Source organism: Zonotrichia leucophrys, chromosome 5 (assembly GCF_028769735.1).
Source record: "Zonotrichia leucophrys gambelii isolate GWCS_2022_RI chromosome 5, RI_Zleu_2.0, whole genome shotgun sequence".
NCBI lineage: Eukaryota > Metazoa > Chordata > Aves > Passeriformes > Passerellidae > Zonotrichia > Zonotrichia leucophrys.
The window spans coordinates 38,097,679-38,120,932 of NC_088175.1; the positions used below are offsets into that span (position 1 = coordinate 38,097,679).

Genomic DNA, 23,254 nt, shown 5'->3' on the forward strand with positions numbered 1-23,254 from the left:
AAGTGAAACTCTGCTTAAGAGTGAGAGTAAATATATGAGGAGGGGAAAAAACCTTTGTGCATATCCCACCATGGTCTGAGAACCTTCTCCGTAGCAGAGACCCCTGCAGTCCCCTTGGAATTTACAGCCAGTTCAAAGCAAGACTGCTACGTCACATCTATATACATGATAGTACAACTACTCATTTAAAAATGTAAGAAATCAATAATAACACAGAGCAAGCCAGTTCAATGTGAACTAAAGAGATCTGCTCAGAGTAAAGAACACAAGAAAAAATAAATATCTTAATCAGGACTAGCATCTAAGACAACAAAGTCATTTTGTTTTCTATCATAGATGTTCTCTGTTATTTCAAAGAAATTTTAATTCCTAGGACTCACATAATTCAAAAATTGGAGCAAGTTTTCATGGCTATTAAAAGGCACTATATGGTTGCAAAACACTCTGATGTGCCTGGATGAGAATAAGAGCTCATTAGAATCACTTAGCTGACCAGAATGAAGGTAGAGACAAATTTGAATTAAATGCACTAACAGATTATTTAATCTGGTTAAAATAAATTGTATCTCCCTAATGAGCAATTACAACACCAAAACCTAGCTATGAAAGGCAAGAAGCAAAAATGTCACACAGGCTCAGAAAAATAAAACTGTTGGAGTGGTTTGAGAATGAAAAAATACACTTACCCCTTTGGTACAATGAAAAAACAATCCAGCAGAGAGGAGGAATGGATAAGAAGGGGGAAAGATAAGATCTATCATCATTTTCTGATCAACTGAAAGCTTTAGGGTATTTTAAGTTGCATCTGTGACAGCTGGAGCAACGACCCTTTCGAATTGGATCACTGCAGTGCTATCGTAATCCACAGCACCAAACTCACCTGCAACTGTGTTTTGAGTCTCACCCACCAACACATGGCAAATGTAAAATCACCACTGCCTCATCTCCAATTCTACAGCAAGGCTTTACTCAAGCTGTTAACACTCCAAAAAACACAGCTGGCTGATTTAATAGCAAAGCAGTGCTCCAAGGATCTCAGGCCCCCTCATGCTGTTCCTACCAGTCTTAAACTAATTTGATTAGCAGGTGATTTTCAAGGAATACAGCTAAATGGGAACACACATGAAAACAAGGAAGATAAAACACACACAGTTGTTTCCTTCCACTGGCAGTATTCCTGCATTCAACAGATGCCCTAGTAAATGCACCCCTACTGGAGAAAAACAGCCCAAGAATGTATCACTTGAATGACACAAGCATAAGTAAGCTATCAAACTCTTTCTGTAGAAAAGGCCCTTGGACTGAATTGACAAATATGTTTTCAAACCCAGAAACTAACTTAGCATTGCTCTCCCTTCTAAAAATATTTTCACAGATCTCAGAGAAACTTCGACCATTTAGACCATTTGACTTTTTAGACCATTCGACCTTTTAGACCATTCTTTCCTTGATTAAATGTGGTGAAATTCACAAACAAATTCTTAAGGGAAATCACAAGAGAGGAACAGACAAGCCACAGGATGCTTTCTTAAAGGTGGCCACACTCAAGGAGTTGCAGTGAATGGCTCCTTATCCAAGTGGAGAGCAGAGGTCAGTTCTGGCATAGGCACCGTTTAACATCTTTGTCGGTGACAAGGACAGGGCCACTGGGCACGTCCTCAGCAAATTCACTGATGACACCAAGCGTGTGGTGCAATCAACACCACGGGGAGGGAAGGGATGCCATCCAGTGGGACCTAGACAGGTTTAGATCCTGAACATGAAGTTGAACAAGGCAAAGTGCAGAGTTCTGCACCTGGGTCAAAGCAACCCCGGGTACAAATACAGGCTGGGCCAGGGAGGGATTGAGAGCAGCCCTGACGAGAAGGACTTGGGGGTGCTGGTGAACCAGAAGCTTGACATGACCAGCAATGTGCAGCTGCAGCCCAGAAAGACAACCACATCCTGCACCCAAAGCAGCATGGCCTGCAGGCCAGTGGGGTGGATTCTCCCCCTGCACACTGCTCCTCCTGGAGTGCTGCATCCAGCTCTGGAGCCTCAGCACAATAAGGACCAGAGGAGAGCCATGAAGATGATCAGAGCAGTGGAGCAGGGTGGGAGAGTTGAGGGTGCTCATCCTGGGGAAGAGACGGCGCCAGGGAGAGCTAGAGCACCTTCCAGAACTTAAAGGCGGCCTTACAAGAGAGCTGGAGAGGAACTGTGTTCAAGGGCATGCAGTGATAGGTGAAGGGGGAATGGCTTTAAAGAAAATAGCTTTAGATTAGACATTAGGAAGAAACTTTGTACTGTGAGGGTGATGAAACACTGAACAGGTTGCCTAGAGAAGCTGGAATTGTTCAAGGCCAGGTTGCATAGGGCTCTGAGCAACTTGGTCTACTGCAAAGCGTACTTGCCCATGCCTGGGGCTTGGAACTGGATGATCTTTAGGGCCCCGTCTAATCCTATGTTTCTATGATTGTATGCCAGGCAAAAGTATGGAGTGAGCAAAAAATGTCATTTCAGAAGCAAAAAGGTCATTATCACTCTAAATGTAATGACATGTTTAATTTTCTAGGAATGTTAATCAGAAGCATGCAAGATATACTTTAATCAAACAATAAGTCAGCCACCAAAATGACTTCAGAACTATCTCTACTGCAACTAGAATGAGTATCTATTATCTTTGTGCTTTCTTGCACTTCATTCTTACTCCTTTTTGTTTGATTTTTGTTTTCAAATTCCTGTTGTTGTTATTAAAAACCTAAAAGCCCCACATTTTTAACCCTGGGGCTACAAAATGTGGCAGTTAAGCAGCTGCTTGTACATCACAGCCCATCCTCAGCCAGCTGTAGTGTAACTGGGGTTTTGCTAAAATCCTCAGTCCATCTTCTGAGCTGCACTTAAACTCATCTTGTGCAGTAAAAACAGGTTGTTATGCCCTGCTGAATAGGCCCTGGAACCCAGCACATGTTTAGTCAGTGTATATTTATGCTTGAACTCACATCAGTAGAAACAATGAGTACAAAAGGCCATACATTATGGGCAAAAAAATCCACAAATACTACAGGCGCCTGAAAAAGTCACATGAAAACTGAACTCACTGAATATGAGTTACAAGAAGGATAAAATTCTAGTACTTATGTGTGTCCTACTTTTAAATCCTTGCTGATGCATGCAAGTCCCATCCCTTTACTCTTTTCATAAGAACGGAAGCTACATCAAAGAGAAGGTTAAATATCTCACCTATTCTGTCTTTGGTTGCCGGAAATTTCAGGAATTGAAATTCCTCCAAAAGGGAGTAAGGACTCAGTAAACACTACCTGTGTTCCAGCTGAACTTTGAAAGTGAACGTTGAAAGCCTTATCGGAGTTTCAGGTGATATCAGACAACCCATAAACACACTGCATGAAGTTATTACAAAGAATTTTATCTTGAAGGCGGAAGACAAATGCGAAACTGTCACCTTAACTGTGCTGTAAAACTGCCAAAAGGAGATATTACTATTAAGCTGACATATCAAAAAAGACTCCCAATAAGGGCCTGAGTGCACTCGTACTTCCCTGCCCACCGCTGTCACTCCAGCTTGCCAGTGCCATCCGTGCAGAACCCAGTGCAGCACACCATAGCCGACATCACAGCTACTTCAGCCAGAGATTTAGGATACCCCCTTCATGGATGACCAAGAATAATCCACCTCTGGAAAAGTTTCCTCCTAGCTTCATCAAAATGCACATGTTTTTTGACCCAAGCCCAAGAACTTTGCTCCCTCAGATGTTGTATCTTAGCAAGAATGCCATTCTGAATGCTAATGAATTGTGCATGAAGAGCATACCTCATCCTCGATTGCTGTGAAATTTGCATTTACTTGAGATTTGAAGTCTACTTCTTCTTGTGTTTTGGAACACAAGATAATACCCTTTCATTTTTTAAGTTGAGTACTTTGGTACCCCCCCTAAGTTAATGAATCTCTTCTATGTTACAGCTAAGAGAAAAGCTGCATGCCTTCTGCAGGAATTTCTTAGCACTCTTCACCTTTGTGACAGGTCCATCAATCACAATGGTCTCTCTTGGCTGTAAAAGGTATACATAGCTTTAATAGGAGAACTTTAAGCAGAAAAAAAAGAATGCCAGTGCTTTTACACCACAATTCTCCTACACATGCCACTGAGTTTTGGGTTGCTGCCACAGATCACATTATCAAATCTAACATCCTTGTCATGGCTGTAAAACAGCCGACATAATTTACTGCACAGATTTTCAACTGCAGGTCATTTTTTGTTGTCAAAATTTTTGCTAACAAAGTTCTTCACAGAGGTAAGAGGATAGGATTTTACTTGCAACTAGGGGGTTTTCAGGACAGTCAGTTCATTAGTAGACCACAATGTCGTCTCCTCTGATTTAGAGCTATACGGTCAGAAGCTACTGCACAGCTGGACTGTGGCATGTTTAAGAAAAAGAAATATGCAACCTGTGCGCCAGTTCCTGTGTTTTGTGCATGCTGCCTCACCATGAAATACCATCTGTGGGTATATACATGAAATATGCACACACAGAGAGCACTATAGGCAAGATGTGAACAGGTCCTGCATGCTGATCCAGGTACCAGCGAGTTCTGCATAACCGAGGTCTTTCACACCACAAAATTGCAGCACTGCCTATAAATACGCTCAGCACTTGTTTTTGACAAATGAAACATCCCTCTAAGTCAAGACAGCTCACTTACATGAACAAATCATCATATGACTGGAAAAGGCGGAAAAAAATAGCTGTGCTTTGGACTACTCTCTTCAGCATAGACAGCCAGGAGCTGCACTGACTGGGGGACTGCTGGAATGATGCGAGGCTGTGGCTGATGTCCCACGGAGAAGACGGTGGCAGTGAAATGTGTTTGGCAGTGGAAGGAACTGGAAAGTAGATTATGCCCACGATATTGGAAAGCACTGTAAATTCCTAGGGCAGAGGGGCTGCGAGTGCACGTTGGGGAAAAATGGGCGGCGACAGCACGGCAGAGGTACAAGGGAAGAGAGAGGGATGGAGCTATGCTTCACTTTGTTAAACAGGTGGCCAGCTACTCTTTTGGCTTTTGTCTCAATGCGCTAATTCAATTTATTTAGAGAGAGACGGGAGAAGAATCTCTTTCCCTCCACCCGGTTTCAGAATTATTGCATCTCCTGGGGGGAAGGGTTAGACTAAGACATTTGGTTTGGAAATGACTCACTCGGCAGCGCTATGGAGCCGGAGGGTCTATTTTTAATATTTTTAAATGGAGAACTTACCCGGGTCTCCTGCCCGCACTGCGCTCCGGAGGCACGGCGGAGCGCGGGGAGCCGGCCCAGCCCGCTCCCTTCCGCAGCCGCCCCCCGGCAAACATCCATCCCCTGCGGCACGGCCGCCGGCCCGAGCCCCCCGGCCGAGCGGGGCCGGCGCCCGAGCTCGCGGCTCGCACTCACCCCGGGCCGGGCTGCCGGGCTGCCGCTGCCCGCACGGACGGACGGACGCGCTGTCTCCTCGCCGCGATCTGGCGAAATTTGCCACCCACCGGCCAGGATTTTACACTTCTGGCGGCCGGCCAGCCCTTGGTGCTGCAGCCTGCCCCAGGCTGGCTCCTCCCCGCCGAGACAAGAGCCGGCCGGGCCGGGCCGGGCGGAGCGGGGCCAGCCCTCCTGCCTTCCCCGGCTCCCGGCCCGCTCCGCCCGGGGTACCCCTCCCGTCCCGCGGAGTCAGGAAGTTTAAATTCTTCTGACCTTGAGCGAAAGAAAGGCAATGGGGAGGATGGAGGAGCTCGGGAGGCCCTTGCCGGGGACGGGCGGCCCGCCCGGGTCCCGCGGGGCGCTCCCGGCCCCGGCTCGGCCGGGAGACGCTGGCCCGGCTCGGGGCGCACCCAGCCAAAACAACGGGTCGTGTAGCACGGGGGAAGGGATGTGCCGGTTAAAGTTGGGGTTTATTTTATTTTGATCTCATGGTTCAAGGTTCCTCTGGCAGCCGCAGCGCCGTGCAGTTTGCTCTGTTCTGCTGTCACAGCCTACAGCAGGTATCAGACAGGAAACTGCTGAACAAAACCACGTGTAATTCGGGGTCCTTAAAGACATTACAAGCCGCAATTAGTTGCAATCAGGGAGCAGTCGCATGGAACATGTAAGTCAAATAGTTACGCTGTCTTTTGGAGAGCTACTCATTAATTGAAAACACTTGAGACTTTTAAGTGCTTAAAGGAGACAAACCAAACTGGTAAAATAGTGAAATTTTCTTAAACTGTTTAAGAGCGTTTTGTGAATTATGCACTATACTGGTGAAGCTTGGTAACCTGATGCACTCCTTGTTAAGAGAATTCAAATTGTAACTTTACAACTGAGTTGCACCTGGTCTCAGAATGGAAAAAGCTGATGCTACTCTGAAACCAGTGTGTAAATCCATTAGCTCATGCTGGGATCCTTTAACACTTTTAAGTTGTGTCAATATCCATAGTAAGCTTAGATAAGAACAGCTGCCATATGTGTTTGTAGGAGAGGTATTCTCGCGTCTCTTTTTTCTGTCTCCAGATGTTTAAAACAGACTCACTGGGGTACTGCAAACCTTACCTGCTGCCCAGTGCTTCTACTAGTTTGGATTCACTATTATGATCATGAAATCATTACCTAGAGATTGCAGACAAGACTTTACTGCAAGCTTATGAACACATACAAAAACTGCAAGCTTATGAACACATACAAAAACATATTTCCTGTCCCAGACTCATGTGTTTTACGATGAGAGTCGATACCTACCAAAATATAAAATTGGTTAGTCTATGAATAATTAAAAGTGCATATTGTCATTCATTGTGCACCTGCTTTTCAAGCCAACAGTTAGTTATTTTTCAGAGAGAGCATTGCTGAAGTGGAGTTTGAGTGGTGATCCCAAGCTGTGACTCATGGTTCAGCTGGGCAGTGACCCCTGCCCATCACTGCAGGTAGATGGGCTGCAAAGCAAGGATGGGACTTACTGTACTTCAGCTGTTTGCCATGGACCAGCAAAAATCCTAAGGAATTTTCAGGTGAAGGGTCTGGTGACCTGACATATTTGTTCAGGTGCCCTGCTCCATTTAAGAGAAATTCCCAGGTTTTCTAAAAAAACCCAAAACACTATCCTACAAGCTGGCATCTTTCCTCAAACTTTTACTCACATACTTATGAATCGAAATTTGACAAGACATTTCAGGTGTGGGACAAATTCCTGCATAAGGTTTTTGAAAGAAAAGGTCATTGTCGTACCCATGTGGTTCTAGCTTCAGGACTACAACTCAGGGACATCACTGCCACAGCACAGATTTACTGTGACCATCCTGATGTATGGCTGGACTCTCATTTGTGGGAGGAGAGGAAGGAAAGAGTTGAAGAGACCCCTGCCACCACACCAGAAGGAAAGGGGGGGTCCTCTTTAATTTCCTCATTAGGAAGAAGTGAGGATTCTGTGGAAAGAAAATAGTCTTTGTCTCTGAGAGTGAGGGCCTCCAGATATGTTATGCAGGAGCACAGCTACTGGGAAGACTTTAATATATGGCAAGGGCAGACAAAAAAAGACAACTAGAAATATTAGCCCAGCAGAAAGAGATAAAAGAATTAGATGGGATTAATTTTACCTAACTTTAGCTATCTTAGTCCATGCAAAACACACCTAGCTTTCAAAATTAGATAAGGTAAATCCTGCCCTACAGCTTGCCCAAGTGGAATAAGGTAGCAGTAAAAGGGATCTGAAGACAAAAGGCTTGTGTTCGGGTTGACAGATGAGAAAATTGAATTGTTCCTTTTCCCCTTTTAGCTGTGGTTTGAACAAGAAGAGAAGAACATGGTTTTCAAAGAAAACTCTGCCTTACCCAGACAAGTGCTAATTCACAGGTGTCTGTTCCCTCCCCAAAGACAATGTGTGGTGCAGATGCACTGCTGCGTGCTTTCTGTGAGAGGAACGGGCTCTTCTACAGCCTTGTCCTACAGCATCGTCTCAGAGAACTGAACAGCAGGCAAACTGACAGCATCAACAAAGTTGCCACAGACATTTCTATAATGAACAGCCATGTGGAAAATAGCTACAGCCTTAATTTTGTTTTTGCCACTCTGCCTTAACACCACACATCCTCTCTGCAGCACGCTGTACAGCGGGACTGAGCACACACACGCCCTGCTGTCACACAGGCTGCTGTTCAATAGGAGCCTAACCACAAGAGTTGTGACTAACAGATGTGACCTTTTATTGGTTTGCTTATAATGCACTTGATGATGGGATGAGCCCACAATGTATCGCCTTCGCTTTGGCTGTGATCCAACAGGTCCTCAGCATCATGTGCTTCCCAGAAAAGAGTCCTGGGAAAAGACCCATGGAGTAGTCTGTGAGGACAGTCATCATTTCTGAAGAGTATTACCAATTCTGGCACTAATTTCAAATAGCTGAGGGTTGCAGCTAAAACAGGCTAAGAAATCATCAACCTACATTTTATTCTTATCCTACCCACAAGCATCTCGTGCCCTTTCTATCTGCAAGGACAGCAGGTCCTGCATCTGTCCAATGTGTGGTGGGGAGGAGGGGCCAGCAAAAAAAAAAAAATTACTTCAGCTAAAGTAGATGATTTTGGCAACAAAGGATTAGGCAATAGCTACATTTGAAGTTGCCTTGCAGATTCTTGCAAGCAGTATGGGGCAGACAAATGGGGATAAGCTGGGAGCAGCAACTTCCTGTCACATCTCAGACGGGAGGACATGTCTGGTAATCCTCAGCGACACTGGAAGTCATTTAATAAAGCAATTAATCTTTCTCTTGGGACTGTAGTGAGAAAATTTCATGTATCAGTGATGCCATGAAGCTTAAACAACTCTTTCAAAGAGAATAAAAAAATATTTTTTCTTTAGTTGCCATTTAATGTTCATTTTTATGATTTCAAGCTTGGGGATGGAAGGGGAAAGAAAGGAAACACCTCTAAGCTGTGGGGTTGAGTGTATGCTATTCTATTAATTTTACAAGTCAAAGCTCTGGCATAAATGATACTCAGAAAACAAAATGTAGTTCCACAGGGGATACTACTGCATCTGTCAAAAAATAATTCAACTCACAAATATGCATTGAGAAGACGAATTCTCAGAAGCTGTAACGCTGAGAGAGACCTAAAATAGCAGGAAAGCAGACAGTAAATTAGACAGGCCCATAATTTGAGATGATGGGAGGGGAAAAAAACCAGAAACAAGAAAACAATGGGATAGTAGAGTTCATAAACAGAAACTGTAACAAAAGCCTCTGTTACTGGTAGTGTTGTGGAAACTCTTTGGAATACTGCATTCAGTCCTGACTATCTTCTCATCAAAAAGACATCAGTAAACATAAATGAATTATTTTTTGAAAAGCAGAAGTGATGAGGATTGATTTAGAGACCCTGTCACGTGAGTTGAAAGAACTAAATACGGCTGTGCACGGTGTGTAGGACACAACGCTGCAAAAAAATAAACACAGTTGTGGGAGAACAGCTATTTTGGTTTACAGAAGTGAGAGCATTTTTATTGTGAGGAGGGAGAAACTAGGATGAAACAAGGCAAAAAGATTAGGATGGGTGCTGCCACAATGGCTTGGCTGTAAGATCCACTGCCTGGTGGAGCAGTTGCTGTGGGAGACTTCTTGCGGTATTTTAAATAAGCACAACACAGTGTTTATCCCTTGGCCTACCAAGCACAGTGGGCTAGTTGATCTTTTACAGAGGAATTTTCCATCTTTAATTTCTGTGTTTCTAGAGCCTCCTCCTCTGTAGAGCTCTGTTTGTCAAGCCAGTGGCAAACCTCGAGGAGAAGACAAACAAAATAGCCCACGGGCAGAGACCTAAAGGGAGAAAATAACTGAAGTATGTTTGTGTTTGATGCTTTACAGTCACACCACAAATCAGAGCCAGGCAAAGGCAGTGGCAACCAGTATTCCTTACACTAAACCCTGCTACACACCGTAATATAAATTTCCAAAGGTCACAAGCAAGCATAACAAACCGTTCTTTCCAGCCTCCTGCTTTGAGTCTTCCCATCCCACTCCTGACTTCATTTGTCTCTCCAGCATCTCCATCTGCTCTATCTCCCTCTTGGCCTTTCATCCCTGAGGTCAGTAAATTGAATCTTTAAATTCATTACTTGGAATCTTACACATCCACCTAAACCCTCTCTGATCTGGTTTCTATACTTCCCACACCAGAGTGGTGTGTCCAGTTTTCTAAGTACCATGATTCAGAGCAGTTCCCGTCTTCTCAGACATGTCAGCAATCTTTGAAACACATGGCAGTCCTTTTGCCTTTCATTTTCCATCTTACAGTTTCCTTTTCCTCCTTAATTGCTTCATCAGTGTATCATCCTTTGGCTTCCTCAGGGAGGGCTTTTTTCTTTTGGTCACTTCTATTCTTCTTCATCTTGACTTCGGGTAATTTCACACACACAGACCAATTAAGTTACTGGTGCATGGTTGCCTTTTCTGCTTCAGTCCCTTCTCTTCCTTTTCGAGCTTACTATACTGACTATTAATACACACATACACATTTATTTGGGCTATTAATTTGAGACTATTATTTCTCTAGGTTCTCATTTTCAGGCAATGTCTAAATTTTCCAGATATTTTCTAGATGTCCTCTTTCAAATAATGTCCTTTCTTACTCACAGAGTAATATATCTTAGCCTGACCTTAGTCACTTCATATCAAGATAACTGTGATATCTTTTCCTCCAGCTTTCAAAACTATAATCTTCACTCATATTTATGCAGAACAGTGCTACAAATGTCACTGCATTCACCTCTCACTTTGAAAGCAATACCTTTTACTTTCCTTCCCTCTCTTGGCCTGTCCTTCTCTACTTATCACCACAGTTCCTCTCCTGTCTTTGTGTTACTGCAGTTTCTTACATGTTAGTTGCACCAAAGTCAGCTGCGATTGCCACTGACAAAAGCAATCTCACGCTGGCTTTGGCTGTTGGCTCTGGCCAGCACTGCCCTCCCTTGTGCCATCAGTGTCTCTGTGACTGCACAGCAAATTGGGCCAGGGAGATGAGCTGGGTTACAAAGATGACACTGCCTTCACTGCTCACAGGGAGCTTGACCTGGCTTTGTGCTGTTGGTGGCATCTCAAAAAGACAACTGGACCCAGTGCTGTGTGAGGTCCAGCACAACACCAGCCTAAAAGGCCAGGAGAACCTCGCTGTGTTCTCTGAGTGTAAGGACAGGCCTGAAATTGAGCTGCAAGCTTCTCTGCCATGTGTGCTGTTCTGCTGTGGGCCACCTCTGTGGCCATTTAGGATCTGTAGGCTGTGCCAGTAAAGAGCTCACCACAGAGGGCAATTTGGGTCATTTTGGCAAGCTGGCCAAGGGCTCAGTTACCAGCAGCAGAGAGGTTTGGTATTTCATATATCAGCTGTCTGCTGGCACCAGCTTTGGGTTATATTGTCTTTGAAAGCTGGCATCGTTCTTAAGGTGAAATGAGTGAACACTGGTGAACGGATACCAAATCCCACTGTTCTAATTACAGGAGGTTTCTAAGGTGTCTTCCTTTACTCATTCTTGACTTGGTGTGATTCATCTCTTGGTTTTCAGTCTGTCTTTTTTTCACTTTCTACACCTCATTTGCAGACCATGCTGGGCTCTGCAGAACAGAAGCACTCCAACACAGTGAAAGTCACTACTGGGGGTAGACTTCTCTTAGTGAGAACAAAACAGGCTTTCCTCCTTAAAACTCCTAAATGCCTTTGGAACTGTCACTTTGATGTAGCTCTCAGAGCCAGCTGAAAACAAATCTGTGTGCACACAGCAGAAGGACATGCTCACCTCCTGAGCTGACTGGCACAAGGATCAGTTTAGTCAGGGGCCATGAGGAAATCATGTGCTGTACCAAAAGGGATCAGAGTAGCTCTGCCTATATTTATATTCAGAGAGAATGTGGGAGAAACTTGAAGCCTCATCCATCCCACAGTTGGTGGGATGATGGGCAGACATGCCTTTTCCTCTAGGAGCAAGAGTCTTACTTGTTTTGTGGCTTATGTTGTTGATTTGGCACAGCTGCTGACAACTTTTCCTCACCTCCCTGAGGTGAGGAAAACTTTTCCACCTGCCTTCCTTGATAAATGGAGGAATGATAGAATGCAGCCAGGTGCCATGGACAGAATGTACATGTTTACATCTTGGTGCTTTTTTACTCATCTACTCTTGACTTCCACTGTAATTGCCACGTCATCTTTTCCAGACATAGCAGTGCTGAGCACACTGGAAGATGCCTTTACTGGCTAAAGGATCTTATTTTGTCTGCCCAGGAATGGGGCTGTGCTGTGGGGAAGATGGCTGGAGTCTGTGTGGGGTGAGAAGAAAACCCTTGGCCATTCTGTGTTTAACTGCACTGAGAAAGGCCTGGCAGAATGAGTGAGTCACAACTCAGTAACTACATGCCCCTTTCTTGACCAGCTCTTGTCTCACAGAGGAGTGTCAGTGACCTCTGGCACAGAAGTGATGGATACATTAAACTAGGGAGGATGGGAAGGCTTGGAGAACAAGCATAGGCATTTGAAATGTGAACTGCATTTTAATACACAGAGCAAGATGCAAACACCTATAGTATGCAGAGCTTGTGGGAGGGGTGTGGATGGTAACATGAAGAAGAGCTTCATGGGATTCCTCCACGTTATCAGATGCCTCTGATCCCAAATGATCTATTGTTATCACATAGAGCCTTTGTCCCAGAACACACAATAAAGCAGGAGGAAGGATACAAGATGCCAAAAGCACTGCATAAAGGAAGATGCAGACTGTATATCGACCTACTGCATAGAATGAGTCTTTGCAAGCCAGAAGGGCGTGTACACCTGTGGAATTCAGCTTGCGATTGTCAGAATAAATGCATTTAACTCAAGAATCCCATAGGCACATGTTCATATGTCTTATGAGTAACACTTTATGGTGGCCACATGGCTGTGTATACAGACACACTTCTCCAGTGAGCTAACACAGGTTTTTGAACACCAGGTGTGGAATCTGTGTCTAAGGCTCTGCATTTTTGTGGGGGGCAGTCATATCCCAACTGTGCCAATTTCAAGCTGGGTAAATCAGTTTGACATATCACCAGTTTTCAGAATTTTTCTCAGTCTCGCAGGTTTTTGATTTATTTTCAAAAACTCTCCATGGAGACTGCTCTTTATGTGGAATTTACCCTTCTGCCAGGCCAGACTGGAATTTCAGCCGTTTAAAGGAAATGTGAAATTTTTGTGTGTGTATGTGGTGCCAACTCTCTAGAACAGACACAGGGACAACACTTGGGCTTTGCAACCAATAAAATTCAGCAAATAAACCAGCTTGCCTCTTCTCCTTCATTTCCTCTCTCCCTCCCCCCTTGCCTTCCTTCCCCACTATTTTTGCACCTTGCTGAAACATACGAAATCAAAATGGTAAAAACATTCCAAGGGAACAGTCATTGACTCTGGATTATTATTCACTGGATTCACGCCCTCCATGCCCTGGGCAGGCAGTCTGTCTCCCATCCTTCCCTTGCACCAGAAGGTGCCTCTGCTAGGTCATGGCTAAGGAGAAGCACAGTCCCGAGCTTGGAGATGAGCAGCTCTGGTGACAGCGCAGTGAAGCAATGCCTGGCTGGCACTGTGTCACCTCCTGGGCCAGGAGCTCTGCCCAGCAAGGTACAAATGCAGAGAGTGACAGGGACAGACCGTGGTGTTCTCCTGCATCTGGGACATGTGCTTCATTAAGGGACTCTGCACTAGGCTGCACCCAGCACGGGGAGGGAGAGGTGATGTTCAGGACTAGGCAGGGGAATTTGGAAGTGAGCTGCAAAAGCAAGGGCACCTACATTGTCTGACAGATCCATTATCACCATGAATTATCATCCTGTTTAAAAATTAGTAGCTCTACCACTAACAGAGGCTTGCTTAGTCCAATTATACAATTGTTACAAGCAACTGGAAATAGGAAACGTGTCTGATTGCATAAATCTGGCTCAGGTAGGCCAGCAGGGATCCCAGCCAGCTTGCATTTGGTTACTAGGCAATGTAACATATTGAGGGCCAGAATGGGTCCCTTTAACTCAGATTTCTGTCTCTGACAGTAGCCAAACACAGATGCCTTAGGTGGACCATAGGAACAGGAAAAGCATATGGAAAGATTACTTCTCTCAGTCATCTCCACCAATATTTTAACCTGTATTAGTTAAGTTGAAGCTAACACAAGGTGCTCCCTGCAGTTCAATCACTTTTCCTCTATAATTGCAGATACCTTTGAATTTATTTTCAAACATTTTTATTTGTGTTTTCCAAAGTCTGTGCAGGACAGGTGTTTTGCTGGAGAAAACTCCATGGCATATGTTCCTGATAGGAGGCAAAGAGAGAGAACAGTGTTAACAGGAGTTAAGTTACTGCCAAATGAATTTGCAGTTCAGCCACAGCCTGAACTGCAAAGTCAATGAAGTTAATTTCAACGAGCCTTAATGTGATTCTATATTGTCCCCTTCTCTACACACAGTGGTCACAAGATCAACCAAATAAAAGCTTTCCTCTCTTGTAAATACAGAAATCTAAGCAACAAAGTTTCTGCCACCTCTATAAGCCTTGAAAAAGACATTCTGCTGGCATACATGTACTTTTCTCATCTGATGAAAGTTGCAGCATGCAGCAGTGCTCAGGATATGCACAGGATACACACTGTCTGCACCTACCTTCTTGCAGGACCCTGCCAGCAGGGACAAGAGGGCAGAAAGAACCAAGGTCAGCAGCTGACCCAGGAAGATTGGGATTCCCGTATGCAATGCAATGCCTTATTACCACTACAATGAGCTTCCAGTGTTTACTGTACACACACAGACTGGTATGCAGGGACATGGGCTGTCTGAGTGAGTAAACAGAAAAGACCAGGGTCCAAGTCAGACTGAACAATAGACTGAGGAGAATGCAAGACTCCTCTTTAGCTGGACTTCCCTCCAGGAAACCCAACTCACACTAAAATCCTCCTGTATCCTGTGCCCTAGCCTGGGGGTGTTGACTCAGTTCCAGCTAATCATGTAAATCGTATTTGCAGAAGGAGGTGAATGCAGGCTGCTGGATGCTCCCAAGAAAGTATTCTGGAAGAAACATCCCTGCTCTAAGATGAGAGGAGAGTTGGCCTCAGCATTTTGAGAGAGGTTTGTCTATTCAAGTGCCCCCAAACACAACTGCTTCTCTAGTGAAGCAGCTGCCCATGCATCAGACATCAAACATTAAAGCTCCTCTCCTGCCTCCTTATCTTGAGAAATGGGAATAGTTGTTCAAACACAGTGATTCTCATGACTCCAGCAGAAGGAGAGTTTTAGACTCTGAGGCTCCCATTTCAAGATGAGTGGGGCTGGAATTGTGTAGTATTTGAGGCTTACTGTGGTTTTAAGCTGACGGAGACAAAGAGAATTAGGACAGGAAGTTTCTAGCTGAGGATTAATATCCAAGCCCAAACCTGCATTGTAACAAAACTGTTTCTCAACCTTTTGTAATTAACAAGCCAAATAGTGTTTGAAGGGGAAATACTAATAGTGTTTGCCAATTTACTCAATAAAGCACCTAATATCTAATTAATAAAATGTTGTGATTTTTACAAAAATTAAATTACATGTTATAATCACAGCCATTTTGACTGGAATTTTGAGTGGAATATTGATATTGCTCTCTTCCAACAGTCAGAAATCAACAAGTATTCCATTGTCTGGACTCTTACATTTTATGGATCAACAGTGGTTCATAGTTCACAGAGATTAAATTGATTGATACTGGTTTGGCTTTGTAATATTGATGTTGAAAACCAAGGTAGCTAGGATTTCTGTGTTCTTTTGTGTTTTCTGTCAGTTCTTTAATATGCTGCATACTCATATATGAAGCTGCTTAGGTCGCTGTACTTGCTCTTTTAAAAACACTGTAAAGTGGTTTTTTTATGGAATGAGTGACACATTTTCACCTCTTCTAGAATTTGGAAGTAGACTATTCCTATTTTTACATTTCCTGTTCCAGGAAGGAAACAGGGTTTTAAAATTTTTGTTACTATAGACTTTTCTTTCCTAGTTGAATCAAATCTGAAGCGGTGGTGATACTGAAAGAGTTATGCTTCCTGTTTGCTTCTGATTAAGAAAAAGTTCTAGTAAGAACTGCTGAAAGTGCAGCTGTAACTAATTAAAATCCAACTTTATCCAAACACTGTTTAACATTTACTTATCAATTTAAGTCCTTACATTAAACAGTATCTCAAATGCCTTTCCATTTAGAAATGCTCAGGAAAATCCCAAATCCAACTTAGGTTGCAATATGCTGATTTTTACCTAGGACATGGGATTCTTTATACAATTCCCCGTTTTATCCCCCAACTTCCTACAGTTACATTGTCATTTTGTGTCCTGATTCAGCTGGAACATTCCACTCTTGAAGGGAGTCCATTTTCAGCAACAATTGAAATATCTACCACTTGTGTAACATTAGAAAATATTATAGAATATTATAGAATGAACTAGTAATCTTCCTCACTATTACCAGCACATTTACAGAAATGACAAATCATTTTCAGAGATGTTATATAAGCACTAATTCACTAATGATCATAGTGTACAGAGGAGTAAGAATTTCACATGGTCAATTGCATTTATGAGGAAATCTAAATTAAAAATTTGGAGCCTAATTTTTACTAGGTGTTGTCATCTCATTGCAGGGGTTCCATACTGTTGTCTCCTTATCACAAAAGTTCCATACCTTCTGGGTGTTTCTTGTGGGCAGCTCCTCAGAGCACGGCCTCTTTCTTCTTCACAAAGCTGCCACTGACTCCAGTTCCCTTCTCAACCAGGCACCCCACTCTTTTATAGCATTCTTCTTCTCATTGGTTACAGCTGTGCCCTGTTAAAGTCAGGCCTGTTCCTAATCTTTGATAATTGGCCCAGCTGCAACTCCTTAGGGGTAAGATTACTTTCTGCACTATCTTTATTTTCTTCTATTCTATCCCCCTACAACTAGGTTCTCTCAACTACTCTTAAAAATCAGATCAAGTTCCATCTGCATGGTAAGGTCAAGCAGACCAAGAACCTGTAGAATAGATGCTCTACACAAACAGTTGCTGCTAAGGATCTGACATGCACACTATGCATATTCCAGATTTTTTTTTTTCAATTCAAGTCACCTTCATTTACATCCCCTGAAGTGAATGCCTAATGAGGTCTGAGCATGTTGGGTACACTTCTGGAGAACATTTTTCATTTTAATTTCACTCAACAAAACCTAACCTCTGCACTCAAAATCAGCCCCTGATGCAAAATGAAGAACAGGCAGTAAAGATATTCAGAAGATTTGTATCAAAAATACAGTCCTGATCCAAACTGAAACACCAGCTGAGCCACATCGCAAGCATTGCAGGCAGGACTGCTGCAATGGCTGTGCTCTGTCCCACACTTTTGTCCCTTCACTGCACACTGGAGCCACGGTGCAGAGAAAAGGCACAAGAGGCTGACACATGGCTCTGTTTCCAGGCTGGTATACAAACTCCTACTTTTAGACACATTTCCTGAGCTGTAAAGCATCTACACCTCTCTAAACTCTGACAGCTTGTATCTGAAGGTATGAGAATTCATTCTGCTTCATTTCAAGTCATGCTGATTCAGATCAGTTGGTGACCCACAGCTGCCTTACTATCAAAACCCTGTGTTTGTGTTGATTTAAACATTTTTTTACTGCTGGAATAAATTTTTCTTGAAAGTAGTGCTTCAGCTCCATGGTATTTGTGTCACTGCATAATGAAGTTGCATAACATCACTGTGCACTGGCAAGATGCTGCAACAGGAGGCTTCAGACAGCAGTGCTCCTGTGTAGCACTGGCACAAAGAGTTACAGGTGAGAGTGGAGAAACCTTTAAGGCCTCATTTACACCACTGTATTTACATTTTATATATGATATGCATTTCATAATCACAGGTTTGTATTGTATGTGGACACACTGAAATTATAAAGTGACCTACCAATGTCCAGCCTCTCTGTTGCATGCACAGATTCTCTTCCTGAGCTGACACAAATCCTCAGCAAACATGTTTTCACAGGAAAACACTCAACAGTAAAACCCTGCCTGCAGCTGTCTTCCCTGAGCCCTGGTTCCCCAGGCAGGGCTCTTCTGCTGACACAACCTGTCAGAGTGGGGATGCACAGCCTGGGTAAAAACAACCAAGCACCCCAGTGACAGGGCAGCATCAGTAGCTATTAGCCAGGGAATTACTTCCTAGGCTTGATGTTAGAGCTGTGATCATTTGGTTTACCCTTCAACTAAGGTAATTTTATAGCCATGTCAAAAGATATTTTTAACAGAAAATATACTGGGGAGCCTGGTTTGAACAACAGTTATCAAAACAAAACAAATTCTAGGTTCAGCTATGTCGTTTTTTTAAAGCTGTGGCACTCTTCAGTAGCCCTTTGATTCCGTCTCTGGTACGATGAGGCACCGTGCATCACACATCAGTTGATGCTGATCTGTTGCGCTGTACAATGCTGTCATTGTGGGGACAAGGAATAAGTTGGATTGTTTGCAGGATGTATTAGTCAGGAGGAAACAGAACAACAAGCACACCAATGCTTAGGTGCTCTTTTCAGCATAGCAAAACACTCAGCTAACTCATCAAACTGCGTACCTTGGGATGGCAGGGCTAAACACAGCCTGTCCTAAGAGTCTGGAGGTTTTGCAAGCTCCATTCTGCAGTTTACTGAGAGGAAAAAAAATATAAAACACCACAGCCATAAAATGTTCTGAATTAAGAAAAAAACCCTCATTAAATTCATAACAGCCAACAGGACATGCACCTTTTAAACCCCAGAACTTTCTGCTTTCAGAAGTAAGCAACCAATACACAGTTCCCACCTTTGACAAACCAGGCCTGCCAAAGCTCACACGCTGAGCGTGAGAGTCACACCACTGACAGCTCCCTCCTGCCTCACCACAGCTTGGTTTGCACCTCGTGTGCTCACAGTCACAGCTGCTGCTCTGCATCACAGAGCTACAGGGCACAGCACAGCGTGACTGCACAACCTGCAGAACTGCAATTTTTTGTTTGTTTCCACCTCCAAACAGCACCTCTCTCTTGCTTCCCCCTCTGTGAGTTATGATGAATGCACACAAAATGGTTAAAGGTATTTTTTCTAGAGAAAGTATTAATTTTGCTACACATGCTGCATTTGCTATGTAATAGATAGGCATTGGGGATGAAGTCTGTTTTGGTGTATTTTACATAATCTGCTTGAAGAGCTTCCCTTAAAAGAAAGTAATTAGTTTGTACTATTTTGCATGCCATTCTTATCCTATTGGTAAGAGCCCAGCAGACTGGATTCAATTTACTTGTGGCATAATGTTTCACATAAACATAGGCTGAAGTCTTAATGTAATTAGATAATTTCTGCTGTTCTGACGTTGCCTCACACACCCTCGTTACTAACACTGAGATTCTGCAAAACTCCAGAGAAGACAACATAAGCTGCCAAGTGGAAACTTCTTCGAGAGGCCGGCTCATGTCCTGAAATTATAGATGCACAAACACAGCTGCATTTGTGCTATTTCTAAAATGCCAGAGGCAAAGCATTTAATATACATTTATATAGCTATGAAACACCCCTCTGGGGATTTGCTACTTACACACATGGAAGTGAGCAGAGGCAGCAGCAGATAAATAATGAAAAAGTCAATTACGTTTTAAAGAGCCTTTTAATTTTAATAGTCCATAGTGATGTTGATAATACTGGGAAGGACATTTTCAAAGCATTTATCCTGACATTTACCCTTATGATGGCTTGGTAATTTAAGGATGGGGTTGTGGAGAGATAGAGCTAAAGCTCGACCTCTCTAGAGAAAGAGAAATCGTTTATATTCCAGTTTGTTAGTTTTTACAATTCTGCTCTTCTGTTTTGAGGCGTGAATAGATATTTTTCTGAGTGTTTGTATTATACCTCCTCTTTTCTGAGTTTTAAGCCATATAAAATAGAGAAAGAAACTGCTTTTTGTTGAGAACTACTGTTGAAACTGTTTTCTGTTGCAATTATATTTGTGATCAAGGCATTGTTGAAATAACCTGTGGCTTTATGATTTTATTGCTATTTTTTAGCACCTTAATCTGGAGTTCTTTGAGCTAGTCAGCGTACTAACACCGAATGAAGAGACAATCATAGCTAGTAAGGCAGAAATAAGCCCTCCAAAAGTGTCATTTCAAACCAATAAAAGGCAGAAATCGCAACAAAAGGGGCCTGAATGACTCCAGTATTTCCTTGATAATGGGATATGAATCCCTTTGCCTTACTGAGATGTAACTTAAACTAACGGTGGCTGTTCTCTCTCTGTGAGCTATTCCCATAAGAAATGAACGAATGGAGTTCTTGTTGGGGTTTTGGGTCACAGCCACGACCTTGCAGCTCTCCTTACCTCCCTCTCCCAGTCAGCCTGAGCTGCAGAAGCAGAGACAATGCGATTTCTTGAAGTGCCTAGGTGCCCGGGGCTGCCTGGATCTGCCACTGGCTGTTTCACACACCCGCCCTCGCCACAAACGTGAACTGGGCACACGCACAGCCGCGTGAAGTGGCCCAGGGCTGGTGCTTCCCCTCCAGACGCAGGAGAGGGAGCCGTGTGTGGGCGGCTTCCTGCTGGGAGGCCCCTGGCACCCAGCGGCCAAAGGCAGGCAGTGCACAGGACAGCGCTCAGTGGCATTTAGGCTGTGGAACAGTGGAAGGGCATCAAGACAACCTAGCAGACTGAGAATGGTTAGGCAGAGTTTATAGGCTGTGTCACAGCAACATTGCAGACTGCAATGAACTAGGGTGTAGTGATACTTTGTAATGAGAGCAGAACATGAAACTGAAATGAGCCTACAGCTGGCTTGTTGATACTTGGCATCTCTGCAGCTCCAGAGCTGGCCCTCGATGTTTCACTCCACAAGCTAAACTGCCACAAGTCACCAGGGTGGCCTGAGGCCCCACAGATGTGCAGGAGCTGCTCTCCTGCCAGCAGCGGCTCCCAGTAACAGATGCCATCACCTACTTGCCATGGCAGTCACCTCCTCTGCTGGAAGAGACAAGCCATGCAACTGAACCAGGCACATCTGAGGCCTGCTGGTTCACACACCTCATCTCACAGGGCACATTGCTGGCACGGCTGCTGACCAGCTTACCAGTGAGCCCCAGCATGTGTGAGCTTTCCCTGCTGCCTTCCCCTCCGTATTGGCACAGCTGCTTGCACAGAGGGGTGATTGCCTCCAGCAGCCAAAGGGGAGAGCTGGGAACCCCTGCTGGTGCTGGCCTCTGCCTCCTTGCTCAGCTTCAGCGTGATCACATCATGCCAAGGGACACTGACATTCAAAAGGAGAGAGGGGAGGAAAGGCTGGTTTACTTTTTTGCTTTCATAAGAGCTATTAAATGTCTTGGTTTTGTCTGTGCTGGCTTGCTCCTCCAGTCTTGTCAGAACTGACTCTGTTGTGCCACTGGGGCTGCAAATACCTCATGGAAAATGTTTTGTTGCATGATTTAATTTGCTTAATAAAACCAGATGCAGTTGCATTGATTCTTATACAGAATTTTTTCCCAGGAGTTTTGTGAGCATCAATGAATGGTTGTAAAATCTTGAATACAGACAATGGTAAAAGCTTGGTATGATGATTAGGCCAAATACATTTGTCTGGAAAACACTCAAAAAGCTATTTTTTTTTTTGTCCCAATGATGCTTTGCAGTTTGAACACATTCACGATCTCATGAGCAGTCTGAGCTGCCTATCAAATTTTATAGGGATGGTCTTGCAGCAGAGGGCAAAGAAAATTACCTTAGATGAGCTGTTAATGTGCAATGTCCTCTTTACAAGTGTGAGGCTGCTCACTTTCCAGTTTTAATACAGATTTACAGCAGTGTGAGGCCGCTCATTTTCCAGCTGCAATGCAGGCAACTGTCCACAGACTTACAGAGCACACAGAGTATCTGCTGGCACGAGCCTTATGGATCACATCTGTCAGCAGTGGTCTTACCCTCCAATTTGCAGTCCCATTTGAAGAGTCTCAAGTATCAGCAATCCACACTGAAAAGGAAGTTCAGCTGTTTCAGCTGAGAGGCCAGGGAGGAAGGAATACTGTCATCTGAAAGGTGATTGAAAACTGACACGAAAGAGTACAAACCCGAATGTTAACAACATGGTTTGGCACCATTTCTTAAAAAACCCTAACAATAAAAGCCTGTCAAGATGACAGGTTCTTAGTGAGTAGAGATGGGGCCAAATAGGAAAGGTGTTGATACTACAGTACATGCACTTTGTTGGGCCACGCCAAGAGGCAACAGACTGGCAATGAAGAGGGTGCACAGCCATGCAGAGCAGGCCAGCACTGCTAATCATGCCCATAGTGTATCCCAGTACTTCTGGCCTATTCTCTATCACACAGTTAATGGGTTTCACCAACAGAAATAAATGCAGGAAACTGGAAGATTAAAACAACCTGACTTGCCTAAGTCTGTTTAAACAAGGATTACCTGTCAAGTCCAGTGATCAGTTCAGAAACTTTCCCCAATAACACAGACCAATCAGTCTTTCTGAATTCCAGCACAAAGTAACGTGTCAAAATACTAATTACAGGTGACTGTTTGGAAACCCTGTTCTCTGAAGCTCTGCAGGGCTTAGCCACAGACTGGCTGGAACACAGAGCTTTCCTCTCTCACACAGCCTACATCCAGGCCCATGAACACGCTTGATGTCATCTCTCTAATGCATTCCCTTGGAGCTAAATCCTGCATTTCTAATTTGAAAAGGATAGGCAACTTTCTTACTAAAATTGCACCCAGCCAGCAGGGAGCAGTTACAGAGCAGAGCCTTGCCTTGCAGCTGGAAGCCCTTAAGGAAGAGACCACTCCTCTGCTATGCATGCTCCAGTGAATACAGGCTATGCTGTGGGGAAAAAATAATAGTCTTCCCATCAAATACTTAGTATTTCTAAGGATTTCTCTCCCAGAGAGAAATGTCCTTAAATGGACAAAGTGAGCTGAAACTGTTGGCTCTTTCCCTGGAGTGTAAAAGATTACAGTTCTCCAGGTAAGAATTGTAGGAAAGCTAAATTTAGTATTTCCCAGTTTTACTTCTCAAGGAGAAAAAAAAAAAATACCTACACTACTTCAGGGAGAATGATTTGCAGATACCCTAGGCTGGCTCAGCCAAGAGAGAGTCACATCAGTCAGTACTCCAGCTATATCACCCAAGACTGGGTGCAGGCAAATTTGCCAGCCCAGAGGAAAAATTTAATTTTCAG

At 43.9% G+C, this 23,254-nt stretch overlaps 1 protein-coding gene and 1 long non-coding RNA gene across 3 annotated transcripts in view; both read right to left on the reverse strand.

Annotated features, from left to right (window-relative positions):
• Positions 1-5,629, reverse strand: part of PRR5L (proline rich 5 like) — a 41,259-nt gene extending 35,630 nt beyond the window's left edge. Inside the window, exon 1 of one of the 2 annotated variants that reach the window (XM_064714516.1) lies at positions 5,430-5,629. The gene's annotated coding sequence lies outside the window, so the exon portion shown is untranslated. Of the gene's footprint in view, positions 1-5,255; positions 5,410-5,429 lie in introns of those variants that run through there. The other variant, XM_064714517.1, reaches the window with a different exon arrangement.
• Positions 5,630-7,926: 2,297 nt separating this feature from the next.
• Positions 7,927-16,784, reverse strand: LOC135448460 (uncharacterized). The gene is made up of 4 exons (XR_010440462.1): positions 16,715-16,784; positions 14,232-14,323; positions 9,060-9,110; positions 7,927-8,315 (listed from the first exon to the last, which is right to left on the reverse strand). It is a non-coding gene; the product is annotated as an uncharacterized LOC135448460 (long non-coding RNA).
• Positions 16,785-23,254: the final 6,470 nt, after the last annotated feature.